Source organism: Amblyraja radiata, chromosome 1, assembly GCF_010909765.2.
Source record: "Amblyraja radiata isolate CabotCenter1 chromosome 1, sAmbRad1.1.pri, whole genome shotgun sequence".
Lineage (NCBI taxonomy): Eukaryota > Metazoa > Chordata > Chondrichthyes > Rajiformes > Rajidae > Amblyraja > Amblyraja radiata.
In genome coordinates this window covers 167,096,597-167,117,187 of record NC_045956.1, presented here as the reverse complement: position 1 = coordinate 167,117,187, position 20,591 = coordinate 167,096,597, and the positions used below count along the sequence as shown (strand labels likewise).

Genomic DNA, 20,591 nt, shown 5'->3' with positions numbered 1-20,591 from the left:
ACTTTGTGTTCTAAGCAAGATTCAAGCATCTGCAGTTCCTTGCATCTACATTCAACTTATTAATGCTTTTCTCTGTTACTTGCTTGAAGTGAGAGCATGGGTGGACACAAAATGCTGGAGAAACTCAACAGGTGAGGCAGCATCTATTCTTCTTCTTCTTCTAGGGAGCAAGGCCATTGACAAATGTCCTCCACCTCACTCGGTTGTTGGCAGTTCTTTCGAGATCTCCCCAGTTGAGCCCACTCTCAGACATTTCCGTCTTGACACCTCTTCTCCAGCTGTTCCTGGGCGTTCTCGTTTCCTTTTTCCTTGGAGGTTCCATTTCAGGGCTTGCTGGGTGCATCTATGGAGAGAAGGAATTGCCGATGTTTCGGGTCAAGACCCCTCTTGGTGAGTAGAACAAGTCACCTGAGAACTCGAAAAGATCGACCTTGCACCTCTATTTAACTTTTGAAGTTTGAGAAAGGAAAAGATGAACAGCAGAGGAAGAAACATAATTCATTCGACTCAATTCATATACTAATATAATGAAAAAAAAGGAAGATTAGCCTTAGAGAGAGACAATGGGAGCAAAAATAACCCAGTGTTGTTGAGACTCAAGGAACTAGATGTTGGAGACTTGCTGGAAACACATAGAAACATAGAAACATAGAAAATAGGTGCAGAAGTAGGCCATTCGGCCCTTCGAGCCTGCACCGCCATTCAATATGATCATGGCTGATCATCCAACTCAGTATCCTGTACCTGCCTCCTCTCCATACCCCCTGATCCCTTTAGCCACAAGGGCCACATATAACTCCCTCTTAAATATAGCCAATGAACTGGCCTCAACTACCTTCTGTGGCAGATAGTTCCAGAGATTCACCACTCTCTGTGTGAAAAATGTTTTCCTCATCTCGATCCTAAAGGATTTCCCCCTTATCCTTAAACTGTGACCCCTTGTGAACACAACATGTATTCCAAAGTCGAGAATTGTATTCATCACTTTGTATCCTCCCCTTGCTCTATCGATTGTGGTTCAGTTTCACTTGCTGGCATTTATGTGTGGTCTATCTTTTTTTTTACAATACAATACAATTCAATTTATTGTCATTGGACCCCTTGAGGTCCAAACGAAACGTCGTTTCTGCAGCCATACATTACAAAACAAAAAGACCCGAGACACAACACAGTTTACACAAACATCCATCACATCGCTGTGATGGAAGGCAAAAAAAACTTATCTCTCCACTGCACTCTCCCCCCCGATGTCAGAGTCAGAGTCAAACCCCAAGCCCCCGGCTGGCGATGGCGATTGTCCCGCGGCCATTAAAGCCACGCCGGGTGATGCAAGGCCGGACACCGGGTCTTGGTGTTAGAGCCCCCGGCGGGCGCTCGCAAAGTCCCGCGGCCATTCCAAGCCGCGCGGGGCGATGGTGTAAGGCCCCGCTCAGGTAATCTTCAACCCCGCAACTCGGGCGGGAGAAGTCGCCGTTGCGGAAGCCCCGAAAAGCGGTCTCCCAGCAGGGACCCGCGGGCTCCCGGTGCCGCCGTCCGCCAGACCCGCAGTTGCAGCCTCCGAATCTCCGGGGGTCGGGCCGCAGCAGCGCTCCACCACAGCTCCACCCGCTCCGGACTCGGCCAGCCCCGTGACGGTGAGTAGTCGGCAGCTCCGCAGCTGGAACCCCAGGTCGTTCCTGTTGGAGGCCGCTCCACGTTGCAGCCCCAATGACAACGGAGACCCGACAAAGAAAAGGTCGGGTCTCCCGTGCAGGGGAAAGATTTTAAAGTTACCCCCTCCCCCCCACCCCCCCCCCCCCCCCCCCACACACATACCCCAACAAAAAAAATAACAAAAACTACATAAAAAACGAGACAAAAAATAATAAAACACAGACGGACTGCAGAGGCCGCTGCTGACGAGAGTCGCGCCGCCCACCGAACATCTAAATCTGATCTGTTTGAATAGCAGGGAGAACGCTGCTTTTCACTGTAACCCGGTACATGTGACAAAAATACATCTAAGCCCAAACCTAAATCCAAAACCTAAACATAGAACATAGAACAGTACAGCACAGTAATGGGCCGGCCCTGTGGCCCACAGTGTTTGTACTGAACATAATGCCAAGTTAAACTCATCTCATCTGCCCGTGAATTATACATATCCCTCTAGTACCTTGCAATTACATGTGCCTAATTAAATGTCACTTGAACACCACTCATTTACGGACCTTTCGAGTCTCCCCTCAACCTTGATGCTCCTGAGAAATAGAGAGAAAGAGAAAGAGAAAGAGGGAGCGAGAGAGAGAGAGAGAGAGGGAGGGAGGGGGAGACAGAGCAAATTTTCTTCAATAGGCAACCTGTCATTCCAGGGATTAGTCTAGTAAACCACCTCGGAACTCATTCCAATGCATTAACAGCCCTTTTTAAATACTGTAGATCGTACTCCGGATGGGGCCTCACTAATACCCTGTGTAATTAAAGCCTAACTTTGCTACTACCCTAACCAATCCCCCTTGCAACGAGCAAGAACTGTTAACAAGAACAAGTAAATCCTGTTAAATTGCCTAATTACCTGCTTTAGCTGCATATTTATCATTTAATATCGTGCAACCGTTTCTTTTCAGTCAGTCAGTCAATTTTATTTGTATAGCACATTTAAAAACAACTCACGTTGACCAAAGTGCTTTACATCAGTGCAGATACTAATGTGCTACATACAGTGGCGCACACACATAACAATACATACATAAACTCTTTAAAACTGTTTAAAACGCCCCCTCAGAGGGCCTCAAAAACGTTAGGGTGTAGAAATGGGTTTTTAGTCTCGACTTAAAGGAGTCGATGGAGGGGGCGGTTCTGTGGAGAGGGATGCTGTTCCACAGTCTAGGTGCTGCAACCGCAAAAGCGCGGTCACCCCTGAACTTAAACCTAGACTGCGGTTTTGGAACGCGTTTTGGTTTCGAAAATCTGCTATCTCTCAATAGGGTTGGTGAAACAAACGCCAGCCTTGTCTCCCACCCTTAACATAGAAAACTGTTTGCAAGTCCTTGAATCATCATGGTAACCTGTATCGTCAGTACCTCAAGGGACCAAAAGAGACCATTGTGAAATACTACAGAAGGTTTTTCTTGGATGCCACAGATACAACTGTCTTTGTAAGTGGATACTTTACAGGTATTGTCACCAATGTAGGTGATACAGACAAAGGGAGGAAATTGAATGATTGAAGCCAATGCTAAGTTTAAGGATTTTAATATTGACTTTAGATTTTAGGACTATGGCGCAGAAACAGATCTTTCAGCCCACCCAGTCCACGCCGACCCGCAATCACCCCGCACACCAGTACTATCCTACACATTGGTGACAATTTACACTTTTACCAAAGCCAATTAACCTACAAATCTGTAAGACAAGAGACAAGACAAGAAACAAGAGACATTTATTATCACATGCACCAATTGATACTTCCTGGTGGCGGCGCGACTCGTTGCAGCGGCTCCTACAGCCTGTCTGTCTTTTTTTATTTTTTGTCTAGTTAAATGTAGTGTTTGGTGTTTTTTAAATACTGGTTTTAAATGTGTATATGTGGGGGGGGGGGGGGGGGGGGGGGGGAAACCGTTTAAAATCTCTTCCCTGTCCGGGAGACCCGACCTTTTCCCTGTCGGGTCTCCGTTGTCGTTGGGGCCTAGCACCGTGGAGCGGCCTCCAACCTGAACGACCCGGGGGCTCGGGAGACTGCGGAGCTGCGGACTACTCATCATCGTGGGGCTGGCCGGCCTCGGTGCGTGGGGAGCGGTGGTGACTCGCTGCTACGACTCGACTCCTGGGGCTCGGAGGCTCCAGCAACGCAGCCGCAGGTCCGGTGGACTGTCGGGACATCGGGAGCTCGCGGGTCCGGGGGGAGAGAGAGACCGCTTCCCGGAGCTCCCGCAACGCGACTTCTCCAGCCCGTGTCGCGGGGTTGGAACGACCTGGAGCGGGGTCATATATCACCCTGCACGGCTTCATGGCCGTGGGACATTACAGCGCCCGCCGGGGGCTCCAACTTCGAGACTTCTAGACCGGGAGCGGGGCCGTAAATCGCCCGGCACGGCCTAAAATGGCCGTGGGACTTAGCATCGCCCGCCTGGGGCTTGGACATCGGGAGAGACATGGAGAACAGGGGAGAGAAAATACTTTTGCCTTCCATCACAGTGGGTTCACTGTGATGGATGTTTGTGTGAACTTAATTGTGTGTATGTCCGTAGGACATTGTTTTTGTTTGTATGGCTGTGGAAACAAAATTTCGTTTGAGTCTCACTGGGGCTCAAATGACAAATAAATTTGTATTGTATTGTATTGTATTGTATACAGTGAGATTTGAATTACCATACAGCCATAAGTACGTATTTGGAGTGTGGGAGGAGACCAGAGCACCCGGGGAAAACCCACGCGGTGAAAAGGGAGAACGTGCAAACTCTGTACAGACAGCACCTGTAGTCAGGATCGAACCCGGGTCCTTGGCGCTGTAAGGAAGCAGTTCTACCGCTACCCCACCGTGTCGCCCACTTGATCAGTCTGTTCGTTCTCATGGTATTCTTGATAGAATATCAAGACTAGTGTAGACCAACAGCTTTGTTCCAAATATATACTCTATCTAAAGCCACAGGGTAGTCAGTATTCAATACAAGGGTAGTCACACAAGGGTTTGCAGTACTCTTGAAAATTCCTGCAATACATTTTGTCATTGGGGTCATAATGAAGGCTGCTGTGGATTATGAAAAGTGAATTCATAGCAAACTCATTATAATTGTAGCAGTGAGTTTATTCTGCTGCCCCTGTGATGAATAATGTTTAAAAATATCTCTGGCTGTATTTCGACAGACGTCCATTGTGCAAGATAACTCGTGAAGCAATTGATTAGGGTTTATTGTATGCGAGTCTGAATCCAGTTTAAATGGGGGACATTGTGTCACAATGATAATGTTACTACACAAACACATTCAGCATCTTGTCCATGACTCGTCTGTGACGCATGAAGCATGGTAATAAATTACAGCACTGGGCTTTTAAGGGACATATCACGTGAATTTCCTGATCTGGACTCCAATTGCCTTCGGCACAGCGATCTGGCAAATAAATAGCTCCCGTTGTTCTGCCAGATATTGAACTATTTCGAAAAGTTTGCGCAGTATAGTCAAACATCCGTCCTCAATTGCTAAAACTGTTTCCTTATAAATAGCACATTGCTTGGATTATTTTTCAAAGAATAGCTAGCTTCCATTTTGAGAGAGTGTTCCAGTGTGGATTTTGACTGTGCAGACCAGGGGAGATGGCAGCTTAGTTTTGCAGCACTTTTTAAAAAAAAATCCATTTACTTCATTTGGGAGAGATCGCCATCATTCTAGTGTGGACCACTTTACACTGCACATTTAACCCCAAACCAGGTCCTGCAGTTTAACAAGTATACCCACTGGGTTCCTCTGATGTCTCAATGGAAAATATGCCATGTGAGATCTTCCTGGATTAGGATTAGAGTTGGGCTGTGGGTATGTCCATCGTGTAATTCTTGCCTCCTGAATTTCTCTGACGGCTGTTTTTAAACCTTTAGTCTTTGAATTTTAGAGATACAATGTGGAAATAGAAATCGGCCCCTAGTGTCCTCTAGCGAACACACTAGGTACAATTTACAATTGTTACCGAAGCCAATTACCCACAGACCTGTATGCCTATGGAGCGTGGGAGGGAATCCACATAGTCACGGGGACGATGTACAAACGTTGTACAGACAGCACCTGTAGTTAGGATCGAACCCGGGTCGCTGGCACTGTAAGGCAGCAACACTACCATTGAACCACTGTGCCACCCCCGTCACTTCATTTGATACATACCTACCAATGGTTTTTGTCTAGTTTTACTTGTCACAATGTATGGTTCTAGGTTACACATCTCCAACAAAGTCCAGTTTTCAGTATTGAGCGATTTAAATAAACAATCTTGTTAGGATCATAAAGTGGGTTCAAGCTGCGCACATTTTAGAAAGACCTTTGAGGATTATAGACCAAAAATTAGTGGCTAGACACAAAATGCTGTAGTGGGAAAAGGCAGCATCTCTGGAGAGAAGAATGCTGCTGTCCGTCCCACTTTGTGTTACTCCAGCATTTTGTGTCTATCTTCGCTTTAAAGCAGCATCTGCAGTTCCTTCCTACACAAAAATTAATGACTGTTTTGGGGGTGAAAGCTTGTTGTGTTTTTAATGTTGTTTAGGGTGAGGAGTAGTATTCAGCTAGGATCTGGGGTGGACAGAATGGGTAAAAGGGATTAAAAAGTGGACAACATGTCTGGCTCTTGAAACAAGTTGTATGAAGATATTAATGGGATAAGCCACCTTTCCAAAAAAAGGCAATGAAAAAAATATGTGAAACAAGCTCAATTTAAAAAGGTTGTTTCTACAATTGACAAGAAGAGAAAGAATGGAATAGTACCATACAGCGAGTCCTGACGGTTATTAGTGTTAGTGAAAACCACAGTCTGGGATGATTCTGAGCCAACCATTCATGTTCAACCATTTTAACATTCCTCATGGCTCTGGTACGTTTAGATTTGATTTCAGCAGGATAAGGTTGGAAAACCTAAAAGGTTTTAGAAGGACGAGAGGGGATCTTATAGAAGGGATTGGACAGGCTACATGCAGGAAAAATGTTCCCAATGTTGGCGGGGAAAAAAGTAAAAAAATGTTTAAATTTTAGAATGGAAGAAATTTCTGAAGATGAACATTCGAGGATGTACAATTTACAAGGGTGTTGCCAGGACTAGAGGGCCTGACCTATAGGGAGAGGTTGAGTAGGCTGGGACTCTATTCCTTGGAGCACAGGAGGATGAGGGGTGATCTTATAGAGGTGTATAAAATCATGAGTGGAATAGATCGGGTAGATGCACAGAGTCTCTCGCTCAGAGTAGGTGAATCGAGGTCCAGTGGACATGGGTTTAGGGCGAAAGGGAAAAGATTGAATAGGAATCTGAGGGGTAACTTTTGTACACAAAGGGTGGTGGGTGTATGGAACAAGCTGCCAGAGGAGGTAGTTGAGGTAGGGATTATCCCAACGTTTAAGAAACAGTTAGACAGCTACAGCTACATGGATAGGACAGGTTTGGATGGGTGTGGGCCAAACGCTATTGTAGCTGAGACATGTTGGTTGGTGTGGGCAGGTTGGGCAGAAGGGCCTGTTTGCATGCTGAATGACTCTATGACACTAAAAATGTGCTTTGCCCGTTAAATTCTTGGTGGCTCAATTATTTTTTGAGCAAATCTGCGACTCAACCACTTCAACCCAAATAGTTTTGTTTTCTGCTATTTGTGTAGTGGGGAACAAAGAGATGGCGAAGAGTTGAGGGAAAGCCAAGCCAGGAGTTCACAGAGTGTGGTACAAACACAGATCTCAATCTGCAAACCATTACTACCACGGACATAAATCTGGGTGGGAAAATCACTTTAAAGATGGACAAAAAAAAGACAGTGGGTCGGAAGACTCTTTGAAGCAGAGGATGAAAGTATTACCTAGATAGTTGCGACTTGCAAGCAATGGAACTGTCAGATCTGGTTCACTGGAAACTCTCACTCTCCTTTGCTATCACTATGATTTATGAATGATTGTGGAAAAAGAACGTTTTAGCTTCTTCCGCTTTTAGCTGATGTCTCAGGGCCCAATCGGTTATATCTGACAACAACTTCTCCCTGCACGTCAGCAAAACAAAGGGATTCAGGAAGCATGGCTGGAGAACATGCCCAGTCTGTATCCATGGTGCTTAAGTGGAGAGGGTCGAGAGCTTCAGCTTTCCAGGCGTAAATATCACCAACAACTTTACTTCGGAGTCACGTGAGTGATTCCGTGAAGAGCCCGCTCAGCACGCATGCGCGGCTTTACGTTTCAGCAGGCAACAGCGGCAGGCGGGAGTCAGGCGCTCCCGCTACAAGCCTGAAAGAGGAAGCTTTAGGTAAGTACTTACCTTCAGTTTAACCAGCGATTCGCGTCTGTTTGTTGCTCCAGGTGGAGCAAAGCAACAGACGCAAGCGGCCCCCGTTGGACTCCGGGCAAGGAGCGTTCCGTTCACGGAAGGGGGAGAGACGCCACCAGGACCGCACACGCTGCGGTCCACAGACAGGGTGCTGCGCCGGTGCCAGTCCAGACGCAAGCGGCCCCCCTTGGACACCGGGGGAGTCAGGCGCTCCCGCTACGGGGTGAAAGAAACGGTCCGTCAGGTAAGCTCTGAGGTCGGGTTTTTCTTTCACAGGAGGAGCCTTCTGCTTTCAGGCAGAGAAGAAAGGCTCTAGAACAAACCTGTTCCCCAAGCCACGGAAGAGTGGGGGGGGGGGCAGCAACAAGGCGGTAGGACCGCTTACCTGGCCTCCGCTATTCCCCGACACCGCGTCCAAGCCCAGCCCCGCTAGCGCCTGAGCAGCGAGCTGGAAAAAAAGCCACGGAAGAGGCGTCCGGCCGGTGGCTTCCGACTTGTCGGACGGGGACGTCTCTCCACCCGCCCAGGGGAGAGACAGCCGCTTGAGCCGCTGGAGCGGCTCCTGGAGCAGGAGCTCCAGCGAGACGCGCTTCGTGAGGGGCGCTCTCGCAGGGGGGAGTTCAGGCACTCCCTCCACAGTGTCTTGTGCACTGTCCATTGCTTCCTCCTTACCCGAGGGTAGCTTTGGTGACCAGGACTGGGCTGGTCAAGAAGAGGGGACGATGGCTGAAGATCTCGGGAGTATGCAAGGGGTGCAGGAACAGGAAGAGCTGCTAGGTGTGGTGGACCGCTACGTGGCAACCCCACGTGCAGGAGGCCGTTCAAGGCCCTTCAGGAGAGGTGGTCAATGAGGTATACAGCTCCAGGGAACTGTGAGTCCCTTAAAGTGCCGGCTGTAAACAGCCAAAACTGGGGGCACGTTGGGGCAAACATTCGGAAACAGGAGCTAAAACTGCAGCGGATCCTCAGGCTCCTGACGTCAGCCATCACATTGTCTGCTCGTTCCGTGGACCAATATGGAGATGACCACAACCTTCGTAAATCATAAGACCTGCCATAAAATCCTAAATTTGCGGGGTTGTGCAAAACCCCAGCCACTGAGCCAGACCCACTGCTCTCTGGCAAAAACCTTACAAAGCATATGAAGGATATGGAGTGGCCTTAACAAGCTTTCGGTCTCATGAGGGCAGGCCCCGGGACGAGCAAAACCAAAAACAATAAGCAGCAGCACCCCATCGCGTCCATCAGTCTACGTCTACCATATGGGACTGATGAAAGCTCGGGGTCCGCATTCTATCACCGAAAGTCTTCTTTAGACCAGGGCCCAGAGCGGACCCCATGGAAAATGTGCCACCCCCCAACGTCACCGCCACGTCAGACGACGTGCAACACTCGTTGGACCGGCAGGAAACAGAAGAATACCCATAACCATGGATGTAGGTGGGTCTGGTTCCTACCAGCATATAGAGTAATACTAACACACGGGAGTCTATCACGAGTGATCAGTATATACTCAATGGCATTAGTGGATACAAATACAATTCATACTAGAAAAATTGCCACCAGGCCAACATTCACCCCAGAGGGTATTTTCCCCTCTCCGTTAAAGAAACGAGAGGGACAAGCTGAACTGGTGAGACTAATTACAGGGTATCATGGGAAAACCTGAACCCTTGCAATATATTCACTAAACCCAAACAAGATCATGGATGTCGCATCATCATTGACTTAACTTCACTAAATATGTTTGTTAAGTATATACATTTCAAAATGGAAACAGTTGTTACTGCCAAACAACTACATTCCAAAGGATACTTCATGGCAAGCATTGATCTAAAGTGGTTACTATTTAGTACCATTCACAAGGATCATCGCAGATACCTGAAATTTACCTGGATGGGGCAGCTATAGCAGTTTAAAGCGATGTCTTAAATGGTAGGCAAGACCATGGAATTGACAATGTTAGCTGTGTCAGCTACAAAACAGTTATTCGAAACCCTGGGATTGTCTTACATCCAGATAAATCTAAGTTTAAGCATCCACAATCATGGACTACTTGGGCTTCACAATTAATTCAGTCTACGTGACTGTAACATTGCCAAGAGACAAAATAGTTGAATTGGCACAATCATGCAACAATTTAATGGTCAACGAACTACCAACTACTCAACAAGTAACAGAGTAATTGGAAAAATGGTAGCAGCATTTTCCGGCTACATAATTCGGACATTTGCACCATAAACAACATACAGGTCATTATGATCATGTCATGAAGTTACCCACTGAAGCAATATCAGGACTACAGTGGTGGGCAAAAAACGTTTGGCATAGTTTACAGTCCTATTATCATCACTAACCCTATGTTAGTTATCCAAACAGATGCCAGTGCTCAAGGCTGGGGTGCAACTAACTCTATATCTAGCACAGGTAATAGATGGACTAACCCGGAGTCATCATTACCACTTACACTGGGCATTAATTATCTAGAGATGGGTGACTTTTATGGTTTAAAGCATATGCACAAATATGCATCACTTGCATGTACGGTTACAAATAGATAAACACTACGGTGGCGGCCTACATTAACCATATGGACGGCATAAAATCGGTATCATGCGACAAGTTGGTCAACACAATTTGGCAATGGTGTGTCGAAAGACATATTTGGCTATCAGCAACTTACCTGCCAGGTAAGCTAAATGCAGTGGCAGACACCAGGCCACGTAAATTTAATGACAACATCGAATGGATGTTAAAACCCCAAATAAAATTCATCGCAAAAGTTCTCAAGCAATATGGCACGCCAGATATCGATTTATTTGCATCCAGGCTAAATCACCAGGTACCTATGTATGTCGCTTGGGAACCAGACCTGAGGCAGCAGCGGTAGATGCGTTCGCGCTGGATTGGGAAAATTCTTCTTCTATGCATTTTCTCCCTTCTGCCTCATCAGTCGGGGACTACGCACAATACAAATGGACTCTGCTTCAGGTATTTTGATAGTACCCGACTGGCCTACGCAGCCATGGTTCCCAATGCTCCATGACATGGTTGTTGAAACTCCGATGGTATTCCCCAGTGACCCAGAGTTATTAACACCCAGTGTCGGGCACAAGCCACCCGTGCCATCAAAAAATCAAACTCCTGGGTTGCAGATTCTGCACAAACCACTTCTGGGACTGGGATTATCAGAACAAACCGTCGACACCATGTCAGCATCCCTCTGAACATCCACTAAAAAAACAGCACTTGTCCAGCATCAAGAAATGGGAGAAGTACTGCTTGGATAAAGGGACCACGTACTCAACCGCTACAGTTACCAACGTACTGGAATTCCTGGCGAACCTTCACCACGATGAAGGACTCAGCTACAGAGCCATCAACACAGCTAAAAGTGCCATGCCTGTCTATTTAAAACCAGCTCCAGGACAACAGGCCATGGGGTCCCACTCGCTGGTGGTCAAACTAATGAAGGGTATTTACAACTCTACCCCCTAGACCAAGGTACACCCATACATGGGATGTCAGTGTGGTCCTGACATACCTCAGGGGATGGCCACCAGCCAGATCCCTCAACCTGGAACAATCTATGCTCAAAACACTCATGTTGATGGCACTTGTATCTGCACAGAGGGTCCAGTCACTACACCTATTGCGACTGGACAGCATGCTCCCAGCTCCAGACCAGATCTCTGTCATTATCCAGGGAATGATCAAACAGAGCAGACCAGGAACACCTAATCCAGTCGTGGAATTCCGGGCTTACCCGCCAGAAACACGGTTATGTGCCATGACCCTACTATCCTACATAGACACAACCAAAATATTCGAGGGAGATGAAAAGCCTTGTGGGTCAGTCATAAAAAACCTTATGGTCGGGTGACGAGCCAAACCATTTCGAGATGGCTCAAGCAGGTGCTAAAAGCTGCTGGGATAAAAACTAACATGTACAAATTTCATTCCACCAGGGCAGCATCCACGTCGACGGCTAAAAGAATGGACGTGCCTATACACCACATCCTGGCTACAGCAGGATGGTGGGGGGAAAGACCGTTCAGAAAATTTTATAATAAGCCGTTGGCAAAACCTGTTTTATTTGCAGGAAAGATTTTACAGACTGCAAATATTTAATTTAAGCCCAGGGGAGCACTTTAATTTTTTTGTTGTTATTGTTAAAAAATACCATTGTGTTTTTCTACAAACAGATTCATTGGTTGATTACGATAACACACTTCCTCCCTCAAGGACTTCGGCAGTGCGTGAAGTAATAACTGTTACACGGTTTGAAATCACAGAGCTTTGAAGTCTTCACGGAATCACTCACGTGACTCCGAAGTAAAATAGTAAGATTAAACGAGAACTTACCAGTTTGAAGTTTGATCTGTATTTTATGAGGAGTTACGATGAGGGATTACGTAACTCCGCTCCCAGCCTCAATAATATGGGTCAAACTGATAAACTGATGTCTCCTTGTCTTTACTATGTTTACTTCAATAACTGTGTCTATCTGTGATTCCACACCGCTGCTTTGTAGTATGCCGCGCATGCGTGCTGAGCGGGCACTTCACGTAATCCTTCATCGTAACTCCTCATAAAATACAGATCAAACTTCAAACTGGTAAATTCTCGTTTAATCTTACTATTTTACATGGTACAATCTTAGAGTCATAGAATAATACAGTGTGGAAACGGGCCCTTCGGCTACACTAGTCCCACCTGCCCGTGTTTGGCCCATTTCCCTCCAAACCTGTCCTATCCATGTAGCTGTCTAATAGTTTCTTAATTGTTGGCATAGTCCCAGCTTCAACTACTTCCTCTGCCAACATCACCTGCCAACTGAATATAGTAGGTTAAATCACAACTGATTCAAATATTGTTCTAATTCAAGCACAATATTTCATCAAACTGGTTTCCTGTACACCTCCATTGTGCACAAACATAATTTTTGATAAAATTATCTAATCATATCGATGATACGGACAGAGAAGACACTGCCTCCGAAGTGTCAGGGAATTTTGGATTTTTACAATGAATCTAACGAATTGCTACAGATGCTCCATAGAAAACATCCTATCTGGATAAATCTAAGCTTGGTGTCACAATTGCTCTCCCTGAGCCTGTAAGACAATGCAGTGAATGGTGGACGCAACCCAGTCCATCACACGAAACAGCCTCCTGTCACCAGCCAACTCCATGTGGCCAATGTGAGGTTATCCATTTTGGTAGCAAAAAAAGGAAGGCAGATTATTATCTAAATGATGTCTAGTTTGGAAAAGGGGAAGTGCAACGGGATCTCGGGGTCCTTGTTCATCAGACAATGAAAGTAAGCATGCAGGTACAGCAGGCGGTGAAGAAAACAAATGGCATGTTGGCGTTCATAACAAGAGGAATTGAGGAGAGGAGCAAAGAGGTCCTTCTGCAATTGTACAGAGCCCTAGTGAGACCACACCTGGAGTATTGTGTGCAGTTTTGGTCCCTAATTGGAGGAAGGACATTCTTGCTATTGAGGGAGTGCAGCATACAAGGTTTACAAGATTAATTCCCAGGATGGCAGGAATGTAATATGCTGAGAGAATAGAGCAGCTGGGCTTGTACACTCTGGAGATTAGAAGGATGAGAGGGAATTTTATTTAAACATATAAGATTATTGAGGGTTTGGATACGCTAGAGGCAGGAAACATGTTCCCGATGTTGGGGAAGTCCAGAACCAGCGCCACAGTTGAAGGATAAGGGGTAGGCCATTTAGAACGGCGACGAGGAATCTGTGGAATTCTCTGCCTCAGAGGGCGGTAGAGGCCGGTTCGCTGGATACTTTCAAGAGAGAGCTAGATAGGGCTCTTAAAGATAGCGGAGTCAGAGGATGTGGGGAGAAGGCAGGAACGGGGTACTGATTGTGGATGATCAGCCATGCTCACATTGAATGGCGGTGCTAGCTCGAAGGGCCGAATGGCCTACTCCTGCACCTATTGTCTATTGTCGATTGTCTATTGTTTTCAAGAAAGAGTTAGATATAGCTCTTAGGGCTAACAGAATCAAGGGATATGGGGAGAAAGTAGGAATGGGGTACTGATTTTGGATGATCAGCCATGATCTTATTGAATGGCAGTGCTGGGTCGAAGGGCTGAATGGCCTTCTCCTGCACCTATTGTCTATGTTTCTATGTTTCAATGGTATGATTGCACTCATGCATGGCAATATCTGCCTGAAGTATGCACAATACTAAGTTTCGTACTCCATCTTGGGCCCATTATATAATAAACTAATGCCAATACCAATTCCATTATCCATCTACATTACTGTGGGCAAGATAAAATATGCAGAACCAGGGAACTGCAGATACTGGTTTACACAAAAGGACACAAGTGCTGGAGTAACTCAGCGGGGCAGGCGGCATCTCTGGAGTACATGGGTGGGTGATGTTTCAGGTTGGGACCCTTCTTTGAACTGATTAGTAGGCTAGTCAGATGCCTGAGAAGTAATTGTTCTATTCAATAAGAAGAGACAATTCATTCAATTCATTTAGGTATTTTACCGCCATTAACTTGCAATCACATTGATGAAAAACATTTTAGTTTTAATTGCTCACAAGAACATATTTCATTGAGTAGTGCCTTAGTTACTAATACAATGAAGCCATTTTATTTTGTAAGTGGGTAAAAATAACCTGGGCTATGCAGGAGGAAATCATCGCTGACAATTTGAAAGCTATCTGGTTGTAATTCGAAATAGTCAACGACACTTTAAATGGTTTTAGATCTACCGAAACAAAAACATTGTAGGGGCTGATTCATGAAAGGAGGTTTGGCCATTTTAACACTTTATTAGTTATTCTGACACAGTGACAGGGGGTATTTTATCACAATTTAAGCTCTCCAGCATTGTTTAGTCTCACAGTGGCATGTGTTATTGCTGAGGTGAGACATACTTCACACGGTAACTGTCCAGCACTTAACATTTTGTTTTACAATCTTTCGTTTTCTAGACTAACAGTGACTTTGCCTTGTCATGTTACATTTATCCAGACTACTGGAGACACTTTTTATTTATGTTTGTCTTTGCAATTCCACTTTAATCACTTCACAGTTTGTCCACAAAGTAAGATCAGAAATCAGCCTCTGCTGCTTTGAGGCTCCTACCTACCTACAGCATTTAAGTTGTGGAATAGTATCATGGCGGCACGGTGGCGCAGCGGTAGAGCTGCTGCCTTACAGCGCCAGAGACCCGGATTGCATCAAGTGTGGCAGACAACCCAACATACAACGCCTGTAGATATTTCTGAGTGTAGGAGCTGAGGGGCGAGGTTGAGCAGGCTGGGACTTTGGAATACTGAAGGATGAAAGGTGATCTTACTGAGGTGTATATGGAGGGGAATAGATTAGGGGCAGCACAGTGGCGCAGGGGCAGTGTTGCTGCCTTACAGCGTCAGAGACCCAGATTCAATCCTGACTACGGGTGCTGTCTACAGTATATGGAGTCATGTTGTGAAAAAGGGTCGACGTCATGCTCCAGACAACACTGTTGGTAAGCCAAAATTGTCCACCGGGCAGAGGAAGAAATCCAGTAACGCTGGATTATTGGTACCGGAGCTGTGGGCAACATCAAAATGATTAAGATTAAGCTGGTGAGTGTTTTTGCCTCCAAGTTTTCACCGGATCTAGACGTCAGAACTTTATCTGTCTATCTTAATGAAAAACTTGGCCGTGAGGTTACCTGTCAAAAGATTGACACTGTACACAGTAGATACAGTTCATTTAAAGTATCTGCGGAATGCAATGAGGTTGGCGAAATGTACAAACCGGAGCTCTGGCCAGAAGGGGCATTTGTCCGGCGTTATTACGAGCCGCGCAGGGTTGGAGTCATCGGATCAAGCACCGCGCCTGCCGCGGGGGGAATGAGTATTCCTGCTGGTGCTAGGGGCACTAACTAGTCTCGCTAAATGAACATTCGAGTACTATCGTACAATTGTCGTGGCCTGCGTTTGGGCCAGAGCGCAGGGGATAAAGCTCGCCGCTCAGTTGTTGACAACCTCCTGGAGAACTGTGACATACTATGTATGCAAGAGACATTCTTAGCGAAGCAAGACTTGGACAAACTCAATTCTCTCAATGACAACTTTCATGGGGCTGGGGAGTCTACAACTGACCTTGGCATGGGAATAGTCAGAGGTAGGATACCAGGTGGTGTGGCTATTCTATGGAACAAGAAGCTTGACTCATCAGTAAATGGGATTCGGCTTGATGTTGACTGGTGCATTGCCATACACTTTGCTCACAACGACAAGGAATTTGTTATCCTGAATGTATATACACCCTATGAATGCCATCAGAATGAGGATGAATATTTAAATAGACTTGCTTTCATCTATTCTTTCATTCAAAACAATAATTATTGCAGTGTATATGTCATTGGGGATATGAATGCAGATATCTCAGATAGGAACTCATTATTTGCCAATCATATGGCTCAGTTCTGTCACGATAATAATTTAATATTGTCAAGCAAAGTGCTTTTACCTACAGATAGCTATACTTATATTAGTGAGGCCTGGCACACATCATGGCTGGACCACTGTATTAGTACAGCTGATGCACATGCCTCATTGTGGTGTATGAGCATTCTGTACGGGGCAGCAATGACTGATCATATACCTGTTGCTATGACAATAAATGTTGAACACATACCTGTGGTATCCAGAGATAGAAATAGCTTTAATACAGAAAAACTGGACTGGTCAACGCTTACAAAGGAAGACATCCTGGCCTATTATGCCCATACAGATAAATCCTTAAGCAATATTCATCTACCTAAAGATGCAATAATATGTAGTAATGTTAATTGTAAAGATATGAAGCATAGGAGAGATATCTGCTCCATGTATAATGATATAGTAAGCGCTTTATATGTAGGGTGTAAGCCCTACTGCAAGCATAAAAATAAGACACATAACATCAGACCTGGCAGGAATACGTATGTAGCTGAGTACCATACTGAAGCCCGTGAAGCCACCAAATCATGGGCTATGGCAGGTAGACCCAGACAGGGGTCTGTGTTTGAGCACAAGAAGCTCACTAATGCAAGGTATAAGTATGCTGTTCACTTCATCTGTAAAAATGAGCAAGCTATGAGGGCTGATTCCATGGCTAAGAAGCTGCTAAGTAACAATGCTACAGATTTTTGGAAGGAAGTGAGAGCTCTTAGCAGTTGCAAAACATCTCTACCATGTACTGTAGCTGGAAGCTCCGGAACAGCTAATATCGCAGTTATGGCGACAACATTACAGCACTTTATTCAACTGTGTCCAAGGTGACTTGTATAGGGTGGAAAATATTGAGAGTAATGACTCGATGGTGATTATGTCACATGAGGTGTATCAGTCGGTGGGGGCGCTGCAATGGCGGCAGCCCTGTCAGCAGCGCGTTAGTTTTTTCAACTTTTTTTTTTTTTTTAGTATGTTTTAAAGTATGTTTTTAATGTTTCTTTGTGTGTTTTGTGTGGGGGGTGGTGTGGGGGGGGGTGAGGGGGAAACCGTTTCGGCCGCCTCCTCCATGGAGAGGCGACTTTTTCCAGGTCGCCTCCCCGTGGCCTAACAGCAAGGATCGGCGCGGCCTTTCCCGGAGACGCGCCCGGGGCTTCAGCGGCGGGCGCAGCGTGGACTCTCGGTGTGGAGCAGGTGAGCCCTTGCTGGGGCTCGCTGGAGGGGAGCGCTCCGTTTCGCTGGCCCGGGGCAGCTGGCAGCCGGCAGCCTGAAGCCACGGTCTGCACAGCTCCAGCTGGCGCGGCGTCCGCAGCCCGGGATCCCTCGTGGGGGACCCGGGGGAAGAAGAAGCCATCACTGCCGGCCCGCGGCCAACTTCTACCGCGGGCCCGGCGTGAACTTACCATCACCCCTGGAGGGGAGCTTCGACCGCCGGCCCTGCGGTCTGCGGTGCTTCTGTCTGCGGCGCGGCGGGGACTTTAAATCTTCGACCGCCGGCCTGCGGCCTACACCAACTTAAAGCCGCCGTCTCCGGTGGGGAAGAGCCGACCCTGGACTTACCTGGACTTGTACCTTGTCCTTTTACCATCTGGACGCCCGCAGCAACGGCTGCGCAGGGTTGAGGTCCCGACCATGGGGGAAAATGGAGGAGGACTGGCCAAATTGTGTGCCTTCCACCACAGTGATGAATGCTGTGGTGGATGTTTATGTTAAATTTTTATTGTGTTTTTGTGTGTGTTCTTTATAATTGTACCGCTGCTGACATATTCATTTCACTTGCACTTATGTGCAATGTGACAAATATACCGTATTGTATTGTATATTGTATAGTATTGTATGCCATGAACAAGCTGTCCAACAACAAAGCAAGTGGCTTGAATCATATTTCTGCTGAACATCTTAAGTATGCGAGTATGAGGATAGCTCCTCTCCTAGCTATTTGTTTTACTGGCTTTATGATTCATGGCTTGTTACCAGACTCAATGTTGTCTGTCCTGTTAGTGCCGGTCATTAAGGCCAAAGCTGGTAAAGTAGGCAGCCTAAATAATTACAGGCCCATAGCTTTAGCCAGCATATTGTCAAAAGTCTTAGAAAGAGTTCTGCTGGATAGAATAAATGAGTTTGTTAACTCCACAGATAACCAGTTTGGCTTTAAAGCTAAACATGGCACTGACTTATGCATATATGCCCTAAAGGAGATTGTAAACAAATATAGAGGCAAAAACTCTTCAATCCTTATGTGCTTTATTGATGCTTCCAAAGCCTTTGACCGTGTTAATCACAGAAAGCTGTTTGGTAAAATGAGTCAAGGAGGGGTGCCTGAATACATTGTTAGAATTCTGGCCTACTGGTATGCCCACCAGACTATGCAAATAAAATGGGGCAATTGGGTCTCAGCCCCATTTGGGGTTAGCAATGGTGTTAGACAAGGGGGAATTTTGTCCCCAGTCCCTTTTAATCTATATATTGATGATCTGTCTAAACAATTGAAAGCCTGTAACACTGGGTGCGTGATTGGTAATATTTTAGTGAACCATATTATGTATGCAGATGATCTTGTGGTCTTTAGTCCATCTAGCGCTGGTCTCCAGCAGCTCCTTACTATATGTTCCGTGTATGGTGTGGAACATGACATTAAATATAATGCTAGTAAGAGTGCTGTTATGGTTTGTAGAACCAAAGAGGATAAATGCCTAAAATATCCTGTTTTTAAATTGTCTGAAAACAATCTTAGTGTCTGTAATAAGATAAAATATCTAGGGCATATTATTACAGAACAAATGACAGATGATGAGGATATTTATAGGCAACGACGCATGCTGTATGTACAGGCGAATATTCTCTTGCGTAAATTTGGTGCGTGTGCAGATGTGGTGAAGATGTCGCTATTTAGAGCATACTGCACACCACTCTATACTGCGCACCTGTGGTCGAACTATTTAAAGACAAGTATGCAGAGACTAAAGGTGGCATATAATGATGCCATGAGAACACTGCTAAGGCAACCTAGATGGTGTAGTGCCAGTAATATGTTTGTGGCTGCAGGAGTCAGTACTTTAGAAGCTATCCTAAGGCACCACATGTATAAATTCATTTGCAGGATAAATGACTCTAAAAATGTGCTTATTGTGGCCTTGACAAACATAAGGATTAGCACTACACGCTACGAATCCCAGTTGTGGAGACACTGGTATCGTTGTCTCGTTGTAGGACATTGATCATCTTTTAATCTGGATTTTTAACTTAAGTATTGTGGGTTTTTGTTAAATATAAATTATGATGTTTTTATGTGATATACCATGATTTTATATATATTTATGATATTTGATATGCAATGCGTTTTTTATGTAATGTTGCCCCTTGTCTGGACCTTGAGTCCGTAATAAAGTTTATTATTATTATTATTATTATTATATGGAGTTTGTACGTTCCTCCTTTCATGGGTTTTCTCCGGGATCTCCAGTTTCCTCCCACACTCTAAATACGCCCAGGTTTGTACGCTAATTGACTTGGTGTACTTGTAAATCGTCCCTCGTGTATGTAGGGTAGTGTTAGTGTGCGGGGATCGCTGGTCGGCACGGACTCTGTTGGCCGAAGGGCCTGTTTCCATGCTGTATCTCCAAAACTAACCTTAAAAACTAAAGTTCTGTTGCTGCTGCATGGTGCCAAGGTGGAAGGAAGGATTCAGAATGACAAAGAGCTTACAGCATTGAAATAGGCTATTCAACACAATTAGTCCACACTAGGGAATAAATGCCAGGGGAACTTCTCTGACAACATGGTAAAGCCAACATTGTTTCAATAAGGAGGGACAGGCTTATTTTTGGGTGAGGCTTGTTATGATACGATACGATACAATGTGATACGATACGACACAACTTTATTTATCCCGGAGGGAATTTGGTCGGCCACCAGTCAAAAAATATACATTTACAAGGCATTGAAATTGTCATGTGCATTATAATAATAATGAAATTTAAGTGGCCAGATATTTCACAGCACATATGTAATATTGCACAAACATAAAATTAAATTGAAAAAGTCGAGGATGAGGAGTGTGCAAAGATGGGGGAGGGGGTATGGGGGGGGGGGGGGGGGGGTGGGGTGGGGGGGCAGAGGGGGAGTGGGGGGGGCAGAG

At 45.7% G+C, this 20,591-nt stretch overlaps 1 long non-coding RNA gene across 1 annotated transcript; it reads right to left on the bottom strand.

Moving 5' to 3' along the window:
- Positions 1-2,792: 2,792 nt before the first annotated feature.
- LOC116976706 lies at positions 2,793-15,992 on the bottom strand. Its single transcript, XR_004413032.1, has 3 exons — positions 15,930-15,992; positions 9,005-9,010; positions 2,793-2,805 (listed from the first exon to the last, which is right to left on the bottom strand). It is a non-coding gene; the product is annotated as an uncharacterized LOC116976706 (long non-coding RNA).
- Between the last annotated feature and the right edge of the window lie 4,599 nt (positions 15,993-20,591).